At 40.4% G+C, this 18,143-nt stretch overlaps 1 protein-coding gene across 11 annotated transcripts in view; it reads left to right on the forward strand.

Moving 5' to 3' along the window:
• Positions 1–18,143, forward strand: part of DMD (dystrophin) — a 1,873,751-nt gene that overhangs the window by 587,227 nt on the left and 1,268,381 nt on the right. The window lies entirely within an intron of this gene.

Here is an 18,143-nt window from a genome sequence, read left to right on the forward strand (position 1 = left end):
ACCATTTTATCTTAGGATAGGCAATTGGTCAGAGTTACAGTCCTATGAAAAAGTTTGGGCACCCCTCTTAATCTTAATCATTTTTAGTTCTAAATATTTTGGTGTTTGCAGCAGCCATTTCATTTTGATATATCTAATAACTGATGGACACAGTAATATTTCAGGATTGAAATGAGGTTTATTGTACTAACAGAGAATGTGCAATATGCATTAAACCAAAATTTGACCGGTGCAAAAGTATGGGCACCTCAACAGAAAAGTGACATTAATATTTAGTAGATCCTCCTTTTGCAAAGATAACAGCCTCTAGTCTCTTCCTGTAGCTTTTAATCAGTTCCTGGATCCTGGATGAAGGGATTTTGGACAAACAATTCAAGTTCAGTTAAGTTAGATGGTCGCCGAGCATGGACAGCCCGCTTCAAATCATCCCACAGATGTTCAATGATATTCAGGTCTGGGGACTGGGATGGCCATTCCAGAACATTGTAATTGTTCCTCTGCATGAATGCCTGAGGATTTGGAGCGGTGTTTGGACATTGTATTGCTGAAATCTCCATCCCCGGCGTAACTTCAACTTCGTCACTGATTCTTGAACATTATTCTCAAGAATCTGCTGATACTGAGTGGAATCCATGCGACCCTCAACTTTAACAAGATTCCCGATGCCGGCATTGGCCACACAGCCCCAAAGCATGATGGAACCTCCACCAAATTTTACAGTGGGTAGCAAGTGTTTTTCTTGGAATGCTGTTTCTTTTTGGACGCCATGCATAACGCCTTTTTTTTATAACCAAACAACTCAATCTTTGTTTCCAAAATGAAGTTGGCTTCTTCAAATGTGCTTTTGCATCCCTCAGGCAACTCTATTTGTGGCGTACGTGCAGAAACGGCTTCTTTCTCATCACTCTCCCATACAGCTTCTCCTTGTGCAAAGTGCGCTGTATTGCTGACTGATGCACAGTGACACCATCTGCAGCAAGATGATGCTGCAGCTCTTTGGAAGTGGTCTGTGGATTGTCCTTAACTGTTCTCACCATTCTTCTTCTCTGCCTTTCTGATATTTTTCTTGGCCTGCCACTTCTGGGCTTAACAAGAACTGTCCATGTGGTCTTCCATTTCCTTACTATATTCCTCACAGTGGAAACTGACAGGTTAAATCTCTGAGACAACGTTTTGTATCCTTCCCCTGAACAACTATGTTGAACAATCTTTGTTTTCAGATCATTTGAGAGCGGGCTGTCCATGCTCAGTGACCATCAAACTTAACTGAACTTGAATTGTTTTGTAGAAAGAAATGGTCCAAAATCCCTTCATCCAGGATCCAGGAACTGATTAAAAGCTACAGGAAGCGACTAGAGGCCGTTATCTTTGCAAAAGGAGGATGTACTAAATATTAATGTCACTTTTCTGTTGAGGTGCCCATACTTTTGCACCGGTCAAATTTTGGTTTAATGCATATTGCGCATTTTCTGTTAGTACAATAAACCTCATTTCAATCCTGAAATATTACTGTGTCCATCAGTTATTAGATATATCAAACTGAAATGGCTGTTGCAAACACCAAAATATTTAGAACTAAAAATGATTAAGATTAATAGGGGTGCCCAAACTTTTTCATAGGACTGTATATCCACTAGAAGTAACAGAATGAATGACAGCAAGCCGAAATCTAGAAAACTAAGGAATTGATACAGAAAGTATATTGGAAAATTGTATATCTTTTTATTGTACATTTGTTTGTCAATATTAAAATTCACTTACTGTAGATTTCCCAGCTACATGTGTTGGAAGTTTATCCCAAACCTCTTTCAGTGCTATAATATTTCCTGCCATTGCTTCTGAACTTCCCCTGACTAATATCAGATTGTGACCCCTTGTTTTTGTGTTTAGTTTTTTATTAAAAACACTTCCCTGCAGAACTTATTTATACCTTTCATGGTTTCAATCACGTGAAGCAACATGAAGGGAAAAGTCTGAATCAACAACCGTGTATGACATCACTCCACTTGAATCATACATGAGATTGTGATATTACACTATAATGGAGGCCTCAAGTCTATATTTTGATATATTGGAGAACTCCAATTATATATTATATGTTGTGAATATCAACCCTGGCAAATCATCTCTATTCCTATATTTGCTGATTTCATGACTATGTTCACACACAATCACAATTCTGTTTGCTCTATTCACATAGCAGAATTGTTTTCAACCAAGCTACCACACACAACAGAAACCTATCCTGAATAAGATACTTTATCATTATTAAGAAATTTATTCATAGTTGTATTTAGTTGATGAATGCTGAAATTTCTTTCCTTGAACATGACAAGCAAATAGCAGTTTGATTTTGCTGTTCTATTACTAGCACTCTGGTTTGATCCACTGAGACATAGTTCTGCTAATTGCTCCTCTTTCTATGTATTTCAGGATTAGTTTACTTAAAACTGACAGTTCTGTGGCAGGCAGTAAGAAGTAGCTGTCAGTGGTCAGTTTATCCAAGGCAGACTAAAGAAATAAGCCTAAGAAATGGCAAGGAACAAATGGTTGCTATAGAATCCTTACTGATATCTGACTTTACAACTACAATTTACAAATTACTAGTCCTATCAATAAATAATGTAAGTAATAGTGGTTAATGCATTAAATAACAGCAGCTGAGGGATAATTAATAAAAAGGTTTTTCCATTACTATTAGGTAGGGTTCACACTACTGTTGGTGTCCACATAGAAGGTGTCCGTTTAAAAAAATCAACAAAAAACAGACACCTATCATAACGGACACAAACAGACAGTAACTAATGGCTATGTTAAAAATAAACAGACACAGGTCTTCAAAAAACGGACATGGATGTAAACGGACACTTAAGGACAAGAGATAAAATCCCACTGAAATGAATGGAAATTATAATGGACACAGCTAGTGTCCGTTGCCAAAATCTTGAACGGACAGTAGCTATGGACACTGCTGTCGGAAGTTTGGGAATGCCCCCTTACTCATACTGCATATTCACAGTGATCAAGACAGCAGGGATCCCCAGTGCTCCATGTGACTGAAGAGGCAATGCACATGTGTGAGCTTCACTTCTTTTTACATCTAAGGGACTAATATAGATTGCCATCCCAAAAAGACCCGTAAATGTGAATGCAGTTGTGGTCTAGCCCTTATGATCTTTGGATTGGGTTTAAGTGTTAATAGTGATCAAACTCCTTAAACAGGCATTTCTTTGCATTTCTGTACAAAGGAACATGGAGGTCAGTCCTCTCTGCGCCAAGCTGACGAGATGCAAGAACATGGAAACAGCTGTCCTTGGCTGAGGGACTATAATGTCAAGCAGTTCACTGTGCGTTTTAGAACTGCAACATTTAATGTATGAATAGTTTTAGTCTGATAAAGCATGCCTGTTGTTTCATTTAACTTTTTGGGATAGTGTTGAATGTGTACATGTGGAGTAACATTATTTCTTGTCAGTGTATGACTTATTTTCTGTAGTTTTTAGAAGTTTTTCCCTTGGCTTGCTAGATATGAAATGTGTTGTTTTATCTAAACTGGTGAATGGAGACTAGTTGCCACACACTGCACACAGTGAGTACTGGACAATTTGCTAAATAAACTTATATAGACTAGAGTCATCTGAGTCATATACCCTGCAGTCTGTCTTGAGATAGATCAATGATTTTTAGATTGAAAGGTACTTTAGTAAAGGGAGTGGGATTAGGGAAACGACCTGATGAGAGCATAAAGAGGCATTTATCTCTGGTAAGATATATATCAAAGATTTGAATCATTTCTATATTATTTCTTTATACAGTGTTTCTTGAAAAGAGAGTGTCTATTTATAAGTCATCCACTATTCTGCTACATGGAAGATTTATAGGAATTAGACTACTCTGGGTACCCTTCTGTGTCCCAAGCCCAAAAGTACTGATAAAAAGTTACATAGTTACATATTTATTGGGTTAAAAAAGACCTAGGTCCATGAAATTCACTTGTTTTATATTTACCAACCCAAATTGATTAAGAAGAAGGCAGAAACAACTTTTTTCATGGCACAGACCTAACTTGCCATAACATGGAAAATTAATTCCTGATCGCTGACAATTTGTTTATCCAAGTGTTTCAATAATGTAAGTCTCCAGGTGTAACAACAAGAGCAAAAAAAAATGACACAAAATTTTGATAATAATCACAATGGATTAGAATATATTGGTATTCTTGTTTTTTATTATGTTGTAAAGTAATGTATATATGATGTGCAGTATTTCTAGTTGTGGCTGAGAAAAAGTATCTAGAAAGTGAATTTTGCAACTTCTGGAATGGTGGAACAGAGGGCACTGCCCACAAGAACTTGCAATCTATAAGAGAAAGTGGGTAGAGACTGTTCAGATGGTGGTGTAATAGTAGTAGTACTATTCAAGGTTGTAGGCCTTCCTGAATAGGTGAGTCTTAAAGGTCTTCTTGAATTTTTGATGGTGGGGGACCATCTTATGTGTTGTGGTAGTGAGTTCCAAAGTATGGGAGATGCATGGGAGAATCTTTGGCGGCATGTTTGGAAAGAGCAGAGCGGAGTAGGAGAGGGCAGGTTACATATGGGTAGGTAGCGAGAGATTAGATAAGAGATGTATCAAGGGGTAAGACTGTGAATTGCTTTGTATGTTAGTGTTAATATTTTAACCTTTTTTTTGATGTGTGACGGGTAGCCAGTGAAGGGATTAGCAGATGGGAGCAGCTGATGAAAAATTGGGGTTGGGAGTGGATTAAACAAGCAGCAAAGTTTTAGAGGCACTAGATCATTTGCTGGAAGGTCATAAAGAAGACTGTTATAGTAGTCTAAGAGGGAGATTGTGATGGTGTAGGCTAGCATTTTTGCAGTTTAAGGGTAAGGAAGGAGTGGATTCAATTGATGTTCTTGAGTTGGAGGCTGAAGGCTGTGTGTCCACCTATGTGAGTGACAGAGAGAGGGGTCACTGAGAAAGACCAAATGAGGTGGTGAGGGATAGGAGTTTAGAAACAGAAGGGTGGTTACAGTTAACAGGGATGTTGAAATCACCCATGATGATAGTGGGAGTACTGTATCTGTGGCTAGGAAGTGCATGAGCCAGATGGTAAAGTGGTCGATGAAGTTGGTGGTAGTTCAGTATATGGCATACAAAGAAAGAGATACAGTAGCTGCATTTTTCCATATTTGATTATTTGATTTTTCTGATTTATGCAACTATAAACTTCTTTTAAAAATTATTATTATTATTATTATTATTATTATTAATAAATCCTATTTTATGCTTTTTTCTGTGACCAACCAATTGCCATTTTTCCTGATTTGTCATACATGTAATCAATCCGATGGATCTACAATGATATTTAGAGTTATATAGTCATTTTTTGAAACGTTTCATATAACATTATTTCTTGATGTATTAATAACTTAAAATTTTAGCTTCCTGCTGGAGACTGAATAGATAGGCAGCACCAAGGATGGAGAATTAAGGATGACAGGAATGACTGCAGTGCTCATTCATTTTATGTTCACATATCAAAACCAACCCATGTAGAGATTATAGAGATCTTTTTCAAGATCTATCATTTTCAAAAAGTATAAAAATCTGAAATTCAAGGAAATAGATACATTGACAACTTATTTGAAACCAATGAATTTAAATATAACTCAAATTTACATTTTTTTTAAAGTATGCCTTTTCCTACTGGCTCTTTTATCCTGAAGGAAGATTTCTATTGATATGAAAACGTGCACCTATATACTCCTATGGAGATATACTGTACATCTATATGATTTTAAAAGTTCTGTAGACTATTAAATGCTTTAATTCTGCTAGGGGAGAATATAAAGCAATCACATATAGAGAGTTCTGTAGTGAGCACAGGATAATCCTTATCTATCTATCTATCTATCTATCTATCTATCTATCTATCTATCTTTAGTCTTATATTTATTGATCTGTTGGTCTTTCTATCTGTACTGAAGTGTCCACCATTAACTTTGACTTAAATTAGGTCTATAATAGAAATGAGCGAGTAGTGTTCGATCGAGTAGGTGTTCGATCAAATACTATGGTATTCGAAATACTCGCACTCGATCGAACACTACTAGCTGTTCGAAGTTTAAGGTTCGATGCAGAACCAGCGTTGATTGGCAGAATGCTATACATTCTGCCAATCAACGCTGGTTCTTCTCTTACCTTTCCGAAGTCCTCTCCGCGCTGCGTTCCCGCATCGTCTTCCGGGTGGAATTCACTCTGTCTAGGCATTCGGCCTAGGCAGAGCCGACTGCGCATGCGTGGCATGCACGCGCATACACAGTCGGCTCTGCTCAGGTGTCAGGCCTGGGCAGAGCCAACTGCGCATGCGTGCGCATTCGCGTGCATGCCCGTGCATGTGTAGTCAGCTCTGCCTAGGCCGGATGCCTAGGCAGAGTGAATTCCACCCGGAAGAAGACATGGGGACCCTGCTCCGGGAGAAGACTTCAAGCAGAATCCAGCCCGACTGTCACTCGTACACTTGGTAAGTATGATTTTATCGAATATTGCATACCCCTGAAATGAGCATTTCCCCCCATAGACTATAATGGGGTTCGAAATCTGTTCGAAAAGTGGAACATAGTAAATTTTAGGGTCCAGATCATATGTTGAAGCTCAGAAACCTCAAGTTATGCATCTACATATGTTTCTCTTTTTAATTAAATTATACATTATAAGTATATACAAATCCTTTGGGGACATAAGGGCATAAATTTAAAAACATAAAGCAAAAAAATGAGTTGAAATAAAAGAAATAAAAACATGATGTACTGTACAATTTGTGCTTAGCTGGAGAACTGAAAAACTGAGCTTCTTTTAATATTCATATTAATAACTAATGCAAAAGCCTTAATGCTGCAGTTTTGAACATTTTTCCACATATGCTGGAGCAGATAACAGGTTTCCTTATTTCAGTATGAACTATAAATATTAAATGCAGTGATTTATAGTCTTAGCTGTTTATATGTATATCTTGAATCATAAAGAACTTTGCAGTACAAAGGCTTTATTTCAGAAAGTTTGTGTGGTGCAGTCCTTGGATTGTACTAAGTACTCAGCCATCTGTGGACACTGAGTAGACAATAAGGTTCTCTTTTATATTAGTATCCCTTTTTAGCTAAATATTTCCAAGGTCATATATAATGGAAATGTTCTAAATGGTGTATTGCAATTATTAACTATCTCTGAGTTATAATTAAAGAGAAGACTGATGGTTTGGAGGGAAAAATTTCTATGCGGTTATGTATTTATGGAAACACTTGAAAATGAACACTAAATGGGAATGTGCTGCTATTGCTGTTATTATACAGAATATGTGGGCAAACTTACAATTTGTTTCCAATGTACTATGTTCCAATTTTGTTTATACATATACTTGTTACAGGGTCTCCCTATTTCTATGTAATTTAACCTTACTGTAACTTTAAGGAAAGAATATTGAGAAAATGCTCTTACTGAAATTTTCATACCTGGAGTCCAGAGGAAGCACACAAATGGATTAATGTTACCCTGAGTACAATCAGGTTAATAAGGGCGGATTCACACCTGCACTCAGTCTCCACTTCCGAGAAACTGGACAGTAGACAGAAACTGGCAGTCAGTTTTCAAACCTATTCACTTGAATAGGTTTGCAAAGTGATCGTCCGTGAGCGTTTTGCGCCTGTCTGCGGAGAAACCGGATTTTTTAACTAGACACAGAGTCAGACATGCAGGACTTTGTGTCCAGTTAAAAAAAAGGTTTTGCCGCGGAGAGGCACAAGACGCTCACGGGTGGACACTGACTCTCGGGTTTCCATCTCCTGTCCAGTTTCTCGGGCAAAAGACGGAAACTCACAAAGCAGAGACCGGGTACAGATGTGAACCCGCCCTAAGCAGTAATTAATATCAATTATTTACCCATGGACCATCTATATAGGACTGGAGATTTCACACCACCAATGTGTGTAGCAATGAAAATATATTTAAGGGTGGGTAAGTTGTGCTACCTCTGTACTCCATGAAATGAAAATTTCAGTAAGTATTTTCTCATTCCTTTTCGTCTGATGTCAGCACACAAATGGGATTTGTAAAGCAGTGATAGTTTGGGTGGGTTCTGAGAAGCTTTTGTTAGCATGGTTCTGCCAAACTATAAAACCTCCATGTCATGCTATCAACACTGTAATCGCTGAAGGTGATGCCAGATCACTGTTCTGCAGAACTGGTCCTGAAAGATGTGAATCACTGTACCTCTGGACAAGATATATCAAGCACGGCTCTAAGATGATTATGGAACTCTGGACCATAAACTGTACAAAAATACCAAGTCTCAGAATGGTTTGGTGACCTAAAACTTGTTGAATATAGTTCACATAAGAATAAAAAACAGTTCTTGCTGGAAGAGAAGATCCTGCTGAAATGAAAGTCCCAAATATCTGCACCTTGATATCGCTATGACTGTAAGAGACATTAAAACTATGGCATCTACTTGCTTTCCTGGTGATTTCATGTCAGACATTAAGGAGTATAAAGAAATTTGTTTGTCTATCTCATGAATATTTCATCTATTAGTACACAAAGACCCCAATAAGGAAGGAAATAGTCCATTTTGTTTGGACTTGGGTTGCCATTACACAGACAGCAGGATAATCCATCTACTTGACAATTTGTGGGAAGAACAAAAGATTCCGGTTCTATTCTGCAGGGTGGAGGGTGCTATGGCTGAGCCAATCAGCTATCCTGTTACATGTGGCCAAATGTGGAAATTAGAATAATTAATGAGATTGAGAAGACCAGGGCAATGTCTTAATTGTTGGAAAGAGCAGATTCTGGATTCTTTCAGCTTTTAAATGTAGTAAAACAAAACTGAAATTGTCCATATGGATAAGGACAATGTGATTGTCATGGAGAGGACATGAATGAGCAAGGATCAGCTTGATGACTATCAATTCAATTAAATTATTAGAAAACATCACTCCTTGGAATTTCTTGGAATTTTTTGATAGGTGTACATATATATTTGCAGTTTGTCCTACTTTTAGGACCACAGGTATTTTTGGACGTGGTCTTACACTTATATTCTCCTGAATGTCTGAGACAACAAGGCAACACATACCATTGCTCTTCAGAAACCTTGGTTACTTTTCCAGACGGCATGTTTCAGCTCCTTCCAAACATGCTCAATAGGATATAGGTGAGGGCTCATAGAAGGCCGCTTCAGAATAGTCCAATGTTTTCCTCTTAGACATTTTTGCATATTTTTTGTTCTGTGTTTTGGGTCATTGTCCTGTTGCAAGACCCATGACCTGCGAATGAGACCAAGCTTTCTGAAAATGGGCAGTACATTTCTCTCTAGAATCCCTTGATAGTCTTGAGATTTCATTGTACCCAGACAGATTCAAGACACCCTGTGCCAGAAGCAGCAAAGAAGCCCCAGAACATAACAGAGCCTCCTCCATGTTTCGCAGTAGGGAAAGTGTTCTTTTCAAGATATGCTTCATTTTCTGTATGTGAACATAGAGCTGATGTGCTTGCCAAAAATTTCGATTTTTGTCTCATCTGTTATAGGACATTCTCCCAGAAGCTTTGTGGCTTGTCAACCATTTTTATTTACTATTTCTTTTGTCAGATTCAAGTTATTTCTGTGAATATTGTGGGTTTTTCTTTCATTAAACGAGGGGTACCAACAATTTTGTCCAAGTGTGTGTGTGTGTGTGTATAAGATAATCCTTTTATAGTCCCACAGTGGGGAAATTTCAGTATGTTACAGCAGCATAGTAATACAGATACAGGATAATACACAGTAATATATTACGGAAGTAGACACACACAAGCTGAGAAGGGAAGATATACTAGGAGTCCATAACAGCTAAGGAACAGAAGAGGAAAGAAGGAAGACTTCATAATCATAATCATTAGTTTTCTGTACGGAGTGATCTTCGCTTGGTCTGATGTAGATTATACAGCCTGATCGCGGTTGGATGGAAAGACTTGCAATAGCGCTCCTTCTCACACTTGGAGTGAAGCAGACGGTCACTTACAGTGCTGCTAAGTGTCATCAAGGTCTCATACATGGGGTGGGATTTGTTCTCCCACATGGAGCTCACCACTGACAGTGTCCTTTTGTCACCCACCACCTGTACTGGGTCCAGGGGGCTCCCCAGGACAGAGCTGGCCCTTCTGATCAGCCTGTCAAGTCTATTTCTGTCCCTGGTTGATATACTGCTCCCCCAGCAGGCCACACCAAAAAAATATGGCTGAAGCAACCACAGAGTTGAAAAAGGCCCCTGGACTCCGAAGGCCCTCTGCCTCCTGAACAGGTAGAGCCTGCTGTGACCCTGTGTAGCACCTCCAGGTCATCAGCCCAGTCTAGTTTATTATTGAGGAGCACACCCAGATACTTATGTGTCCTGACTATCTCAATGCCTGTCCCTTGGATCTCCACCGGGGTGGGAGCACTTCTCCGTTTACTAAAATCCACCACCATCTCCTTGGTCTTCCCAGCATTAATCCTGAGATGCTTCTGCTGGCACCATTCAACAAAATACCAGTTTAAGTCTCTGTATTACCTATCGTCGCCATCAGTGATAAGGCCTACTATTGCAGAGTCATCAGAGTACTTCTTCTCTAAATAACAGCTGGATGAGCTGTGCCTAAAGTCAGCAGTGTACAGTGTGAAGAGAAATGGGGCAAGAACTGTACCTTGTGGTGCCCCCATACTACAGGTCACAGTGTCAGACACACAATCCTGGGCTCTCACATATTGAGGGCTGTTTGTCAGGTAGTCTAGTATCCAGTTGGACAGGTGCTGGTCCAAGTTTCAGCTTCTCCCTCAATAGCCCTGGCTGAATGGTGTTGAATGCACTGGAGAAATCAAAGAACATCATTATTCTTACAGTGTTTCCAGGTTTCTCCAGGTGAGAGAGAGCTCTGTGAAGAAGGTTTGATAATGGCATCATCTACCCCAATGCCCGTTCTATGGCATTGTAAACTGTCCGTAAACTGGATGGGGGGTACTAGAGGGAGTAGATGTGTCAGGACCAGTCTCTCTAGGACCTTACTCAGGTGGGATGTCAGTGCTACAGGTCAGTAGTCATTGTAGCCCATCGGGTTGGGATTCTTTGGTACTGCTACCACACAAGATGTTTTCCACAGTTCAGGTACCACACCCAGCTTTAGACTCATATTGTATATGTGCGTAATAACACCGCACAGCTGGTCTCCGCACATTTTAAGAACTCTTGCGCTTATCCCATCAGGTCCTCTGGCCTTGTCTGCTTTAATCCTCTTGATTTCCTTGATTTCCCTCTTGAGACTCCTTGAGGATCAGATAGTCAGATTTCAGTTGACTGCAGGTCGGTGGGGGTTGGGTCTTGGTGTGTGAGGGGAGAGGAGTTGACTGACATGCTGGGGAAGGGAGAGTTGGCTTGGAGTCAAATCATTTTTTTTATTTTTTTTTTAATGTAGATTGTGAGCCCCACATAGAGCTCACAATGTATATTTTTCCCTATCATTATGTCTTTTTTTTTTTTTTGGAATATGGGATGGAAATCCATGCAAACACGGGGAGAACATTCAAACTCCTTGCAGATGGTTTTATGCCCTTGGCGGGATTTGAACACCAGGACTGCAGCACTGCAAGGCTGTAGTGCTAACCACTGGGCCACCGTGTGGCCCCACTTGGAGTCAAATCTATTGATGAATAGATTTAACTCATTAAGCCACTATTGTCTTCAGACTGTCCCACACCTTCGAGACTCTACCTTCCCCCATCTGTAGTTCCATCTTCTGCCTGTAGTTGGCTTTCCCCTCTCTGATCAGTTGTCTCAACTGTTTTTGCACCTCCCCCAGGCCATTTTTGTCACCAGATCTAAAGATTTTTTTTATTCTGCTTGCGAAGAGCTTTAATCTCAGAGTTGATCCATGGTTTGTTGTTGGAGAAACACCTCACCTTTCTAGTTGATACCGTGCTGTCTACACAGAAATTAATGTAGTCCGTTATGCAGTGTGTAAGTCCCTCAATGTCATCTGGAAATGAGTCTTGAAACACTTCCCATAATGTTATATTAAAACAGTCCCTCAGAGTCTTGACACTTTCCTCTGACCAAATTTTCAATGTACGGGTAACAGATGGTTCTCTGCACACCAGTGGAGTGTAAGTGGGTCACAGATGTACCAGATTGTGATCCGATCTGCCTAGGGTCGGTAGGGCAGATGAGTTATATGCATCCCCTACATTGGCAAAGAGCAAGTCCAGCGTTTTGTTGTCTCTTGTGTGGCAGGTTACATACTGTGTGAAACCTGGTAGAGTGGATGCTGGAGAGACATGGTTGAAGTCTCCAGACACCAGGAGGAGGGCAAGGGGGTGAGATGATTGCAGCTCACTCACAACAGCATGGAGGACTTCACAGGAAGCGTCAGCTTTAACAGAGGGGGGGGGGGGGGGCATATGCAGTAGCACGATAACATGTGATAGTTCCCTTGGCAGGTAATTAGGTCTCATGCTCCTTAGCAGTTGTTTTCTAGCAGCTCTTTTACCATGAAAGCTTGCTGCACAAAGTCTTCTCTTAACAGTTGTTGTAGAGATGTGTCTGCTGCTAGAACTCTGTGTGGCATTGACCTGGTCTCTAATCTGAGCTGCTGTTAACCTGCGATTTCTGAGGCTGGTGACTCAGATGAACTTCTCCTCCACAGCAGAGGTGACTCTTGGTCTTCCTTTCCTGGGGTGGTCCTCATGTGAGCCAGTTTCTTTGTAGCATTTGATTGTTTTTGCAACAGCACTTGGGGACACTTTCAAAGATTTCCAAACTTTTCGCACTGACTGACCTTCATTTCTTAAAGTAATGATGGCCACTCATTTTTCTTTACACATACAGTCCTATGAAAAAGTTTGGGCACCCCTATTAATCTTAATCATTTTTAGTTCTAAATATTTTGGTGTTTATAACAGCCATTTCAGTTTGATATATCTAATAACTGATGGACACAGTAATATTTCAGGATTGAAATGAGGTTTATTGTACTAACAGAAAATGTGCAATATACATTAAACCAAAATTTGACCGGTGCAAAAGTATGGGCACCTCAACAGAAAAGTGACATTAATATTTAGTAGATCCTCCTTTTGCAAAGATAACAGCCTCTAGTCGCTTCCTGTAGCTTTTAATCAGTTCCTGGATCCTGGATAAAGGTATTTTGGACAAACAATTCAAGTTCAGTTAAGTTAGATGGTTGCCGAGCATGGACAGCCCGCTTCAAATCATCCCACAGATGTTCAATGATATTCAGGTCTGGGGACTGGGATGGCCATTCCAGAACATTGTAATTGTTCCTCTGCATGAATGCCTGAGGATTTGGAGCGGTGTTTTGGATCATTGTCTTGCTGAAATATCCATCCCTGGCGTAACTTCAACTTTGTCACTGATTCTTGAACATTATTCTCAAGAATCTGCTGATACTGAGTGGAATCCATGCGACTCTCAACTTTAACAAGATTCCCGATGCCGGCATTGGCCACACAGTCCCAAAGCATGATGGAACCTCCACCAAATTTTACAGTGGGTAGCATGTGTTTTTCTTGGAATGCTGTTTCTTTTTGGACGCCATGCATAACACCTTTTTTTTTATAACCAAACAACTCAATTTTTGTTTCCAAAATGAAGCTGCCTTGTCCAAATGTGCTTTTTCATACCTCAGGCAACTCTATTTGTGGCGTACGTGCAGAAACGGCTTCTTTCTCATCACTCTCCCATACAGCTTCTCCTTGTGCAAAGTGCGCTGTATAGTTGACCGATGCACAGTGACACCATCTGCAGCAAGATGATGCTGCAGCTCTTTGGAGGTGGTCTGTGGATTGTCCTTGACTGTTCTCACCATTCTTCTTCTCTGCCTTTCTGATATTTTTCTTGGCCTGCCACTTATGGGCTTAACAAGAACTGTCCCTGTGGTCTTCCATTTCCTTACTATGTTCCTCACAGTGGAAACTGACAGGTTAAATCTCTGAGACAACTTTTTGTATCCTTCCCCTGAACAACTATGTTGAACAATCTTTGTTTTCAGATCATTTGAGAGTTGTTTTGAGTAGCCCATGATGCCACTCTTCAGAGGAGATTCAAATAGGAGATCAACTTGCAATTGGCCACCTTAAATACCTTTTCTTATGATTGGATACATCTGGCTATGAAGTTCAAAGCTCACTGAGGTTACAAAACCAATTTTGTGCTTCAGTAAGTCAGTAAAAAGTAGTTAGGGGAATTCAAATCAATAAAATGATAAGGGTGCCCATACTTTTGCACCGGTCAAATTTTGGTTTAATGCATATTGCACATTTTCTGTTAGTACAATAAACCTCATTTCAATCTTGAAATATTACTGTGTCCATCAGTTATTAGATATATCAAACTGAAATGGCTGTTGCAAATACCAAAATATTTAGAACTAAAAATGATTAAGATTAATAGGGGTGCCCAAACTTTTTCATAGGACTGTAGCTAACAACTAGAGATGAGCGAACACTAAAGTGTCCGAGGTTTGAAATCCGATTCGAACAGCTGCACACTGTTCGACTGTTCAAATGGATTTCGAACCCCATTATAGTCTATGGGGGAAAATGCTCGTTTCAGGGGTAGGCAACATTCGATAAAATCATACTTACCAAGTCCACGAGTGACGGTCGGGCTGGATTCTGCTTGAAGTCTTCTCCCGGCGCAGGGTCCCTGCGTCCTCTTCCGGGTGGAATTCACTCTGCCTAGGCATCCGGCCTAGGCAGAGCTGACTGCGCATGCGCGTGCGGCTCTGCCCAGACCCGACGCCTGAGCAGAGCCGACTGCGCATGCGAGGGCATGCCCGCGCATGCGCAGTCGGCTCTGCCTAGGCCAGATGCCTAGGCAGAGTGAATTCCACCCAAAAGAAAATGCGGGGATGCAGCGCGGAGAAGACTTCGGAAAGGTAAGAGAAGAACCAGCATTGATTGGCAGAATGTATAGCATTCTGCCAATCAACGCTGGTTCTGCATCGAACATTGAACTTCGAACAACTTGTAGTGTTCGATCGAGTACGAGTATTTCGAATACCGTAGTATTCGATCGAACACTACTCGCTCATCTCTACTAACAACACCTAGATAGGGCATAGTTAGGGTGAACTTTAAAACTTGTTTTCTGATAAAATTAGGTTAATAAAGTATATTGCAAAAATGTTTAGGGAAGCCCTCCTGATGTAATAGCAGAAAAAGGTGAAAAATGACAGTCAAGCTATAACAAACTTTTACAAGAAGTCCAAACATTATCATGTTTCCCTGTTTTGGGAATAACAACAGGTTTTCCATTATTGGGCATTATACTATATGGAGGCCTTACTATAATCTTGCTCATGCGTGAAGTGCTCCATGGCGGTATCATTCCTCATACAATACTGTGCATGAAGCAGCTATGTAGCTGTTTGGGTGTGCACATTATTATTGGAGATAATGATAAAGGAAAAATGTATGCCAGGCAGCAGGTAATTAGCACATATGCAAGATTTCAGCAAAGGAGCCATGATGTAGGCTATTACCAGGAAGTTACCAGGAAAAAAAGTTCCTCCGGTGGGCCCTAGGCACTTGAGATTGGCACTGCAGACCGACACGGCTTAGTGTCCTTTACAGAGATGTTTAATTCAATGTCAAGTCGAATGAGCAAAATACATTCTTTATAGCCATAACATGCTGTCAATACAGTTATTAATGGTTTTCTGAGGAATGTTATGCAATTAGGCATGCAAATCATCAAGATTGGCTGCTGGCAACTCCCTGCAATTACTAATCAATGATGTCTGAGATGTGCTCAATAGGAGACAACCCCAATACTGCAGGCCATGGTATTATGTTTAGGCCACACAGGCTGTTCATATTACTAGGAGCAACATGCAACCTGGTGTCCTGTTGAAAAGGACTCCTGGGAAACTGAGTTGTTAGTGTACCTAAAATAAATATTACAGGGGTTGAGCTTCCTTAAACTATAATCCAGGAAGTAGGACTGATGTGATGTTTCTTCCATTCTAGTCTTTATTCCTGTTTTTATGTGCTCCATTATATCCTTCAAGAGCAGTGACATGAGGTCAAAAGAACACCCGTTGCTGGACATCTGACTTTTATAGCTTAGTGTTGTGCAAACTCTTCTGAGTTTTTGTTCACACTGTGCTATCCTAGGCTTGGGATGGGACATCCAATTTCACTTGCAATTTAGAATGGATCACTAGCCATTCTCCCAAACAGATGATCCATACATGCTGAGGTTTTACTCTTCCTCTTTTACTCCTCCTCATTAAAGTTTGTCATTGTTCTCTCCACCACAAAAGCATGTAATGTTAAACAATGCTGACATTTCGATCCAGGCACATAGCACACTAAGATTTTGAGAAATGGAGATAACTGGCGAGTTGATGAACAGGAGGTTTTGCAAGTTCATTCCACACCACTTGACCCAAGTTTTGAGGTATCTTGTGGCTAAAACACTTAGCCTTCAATTTGGTTTTATGCCCCTCCCATGTGCCAGAGATTCAAACTATCTTAGTGACACCTTCTACTTCCTCAATTTGTAGAACATATTGCCAGGGTTGCTCTACTGTGAATGGGCACTTTGGTCATTTGAATTTAGTGCCAATCAAGTGTTCTGGTGCTAAATTTAAATGGATAATTCACAGAAAGAAAGTATTACACAAAAGGTAAAAATATTTAACATTTAACAGCTGGAATCCCAGGAAACGTGGCCATTAAAAATACAACTAATCATCATTGTCAACTGTTTCTGGTACTCCTTCTTTTCCATGCCAACATCAGTCATCTATTATGGAATGTGTGCCCAGGAAATAGCAATATGTGCCCAGTCATCTGGCAGTTCTGCAACTTAACTTGTACCTGGCCAAGCTGTTGGCATGTACAACTTATTGGATCTCACCTTGTTTTGGCAACTGATGGAATGTGTTCAATCTCGATGGATGATATCTAGTTGCCATTATTTCTCTAGGATAATGTGTTATTTTGAGATCCTTCATTGGAGACTCATGAGATCCCTTTATTATATATCTTACTAGCAGGAGGACCCGGCTTACATATTTACATGTTTGTGTAGTGGCCCCATAAGAATTGTCCAATTTTGCACTGGTGTATTTTGTATGATGTTTTAGTGTATGTCCATAAGCGTCATGTGATTATGTGTATCTCATCTTGGATATCAGTGAAAAACCTGTGATCAGTTGTTATGGATACCTGGAGTAAAGCTATATCTAATCCTTCCCCGTGTAGTACTGTGTTTAGACGCAAGTATCTAATCCTTGCTGGTGTGGTACTGTGTGCATATGCACATATCTAATCCTCCCCTGTGTGGTATTGTGTGAAAAGGCGCGTATCTAATCCTCCGGCAAGTGAAACTGTGTGCAGATCTAATCCTCTGGCGTGTGGTACTGTGTGCAGATGCATGTATCTAATCCTCCCCCGTATGCGACTGTGTGCTGAGATGCGTATCTAATTCTCTGGCGTGTGGTACTGTGTGCAGACACACGTATCAAATCCTCCCCTGTATGGTATATTGTGTGAAGAGGTGTGTATCTAATCCTACGGCATGTGGAACTGTGTGTAGACCCGCGTATCTAATCCTACGGCATGTGGTACTGTGTGCAGACGTCTGTATCTAATCCTATGGTGTGTACAAATGTGTGCAGACGCACATATTTAATCCTCTGGAGTATGGAACTGTGTGTAGACGCGCGTATCTAATCCTACGGCATGTGGTACTGCGTGCAGACGTGCTTATCTTATGCTCTGGTGTGTGGTACTGTGTGCAGATGCGTTTATCTAATCCTTCAGCATGTGGAACCATGTGCAGGCGCATGTATCTAATCCTTCAGTGTGTAGAACTGTGTGCAGAAGTGCGTATTTAATCCTCTGGTGTGTAGGACTGTGTGCAGATGTGTGTATCTAATCCTCTGGCGTGTGATACTGTGTGCTGATCTGTGTATCTAATCCTCTGATGCGTGTATCTCAGTTTGGATATCAGTGTTGTATTGCGCATGTGGAGTGACCATGTGTATTGCAGTTGGAATATGAGTGAAAGACTTGCAGGTTTGTATTGGCTAAGGGGGGGGGGGCATTG

Source organism: Leptodactylus fuscus, chromosome 2 (genome assembly GCF_031893055.1).
Source record: "Leptodactylus fuscus isolate aLepFus1 chromosome 2, aLepFus1.hap2, whole genome shotgun sequence".
Taxonomy (NCBI): domain Eukaryota; kingdom Metazoa; phylum Chordata; class Amphibia; order Anura; family Leptodactylidae; genus Leptodactylus; species Leptodactylus fuscus.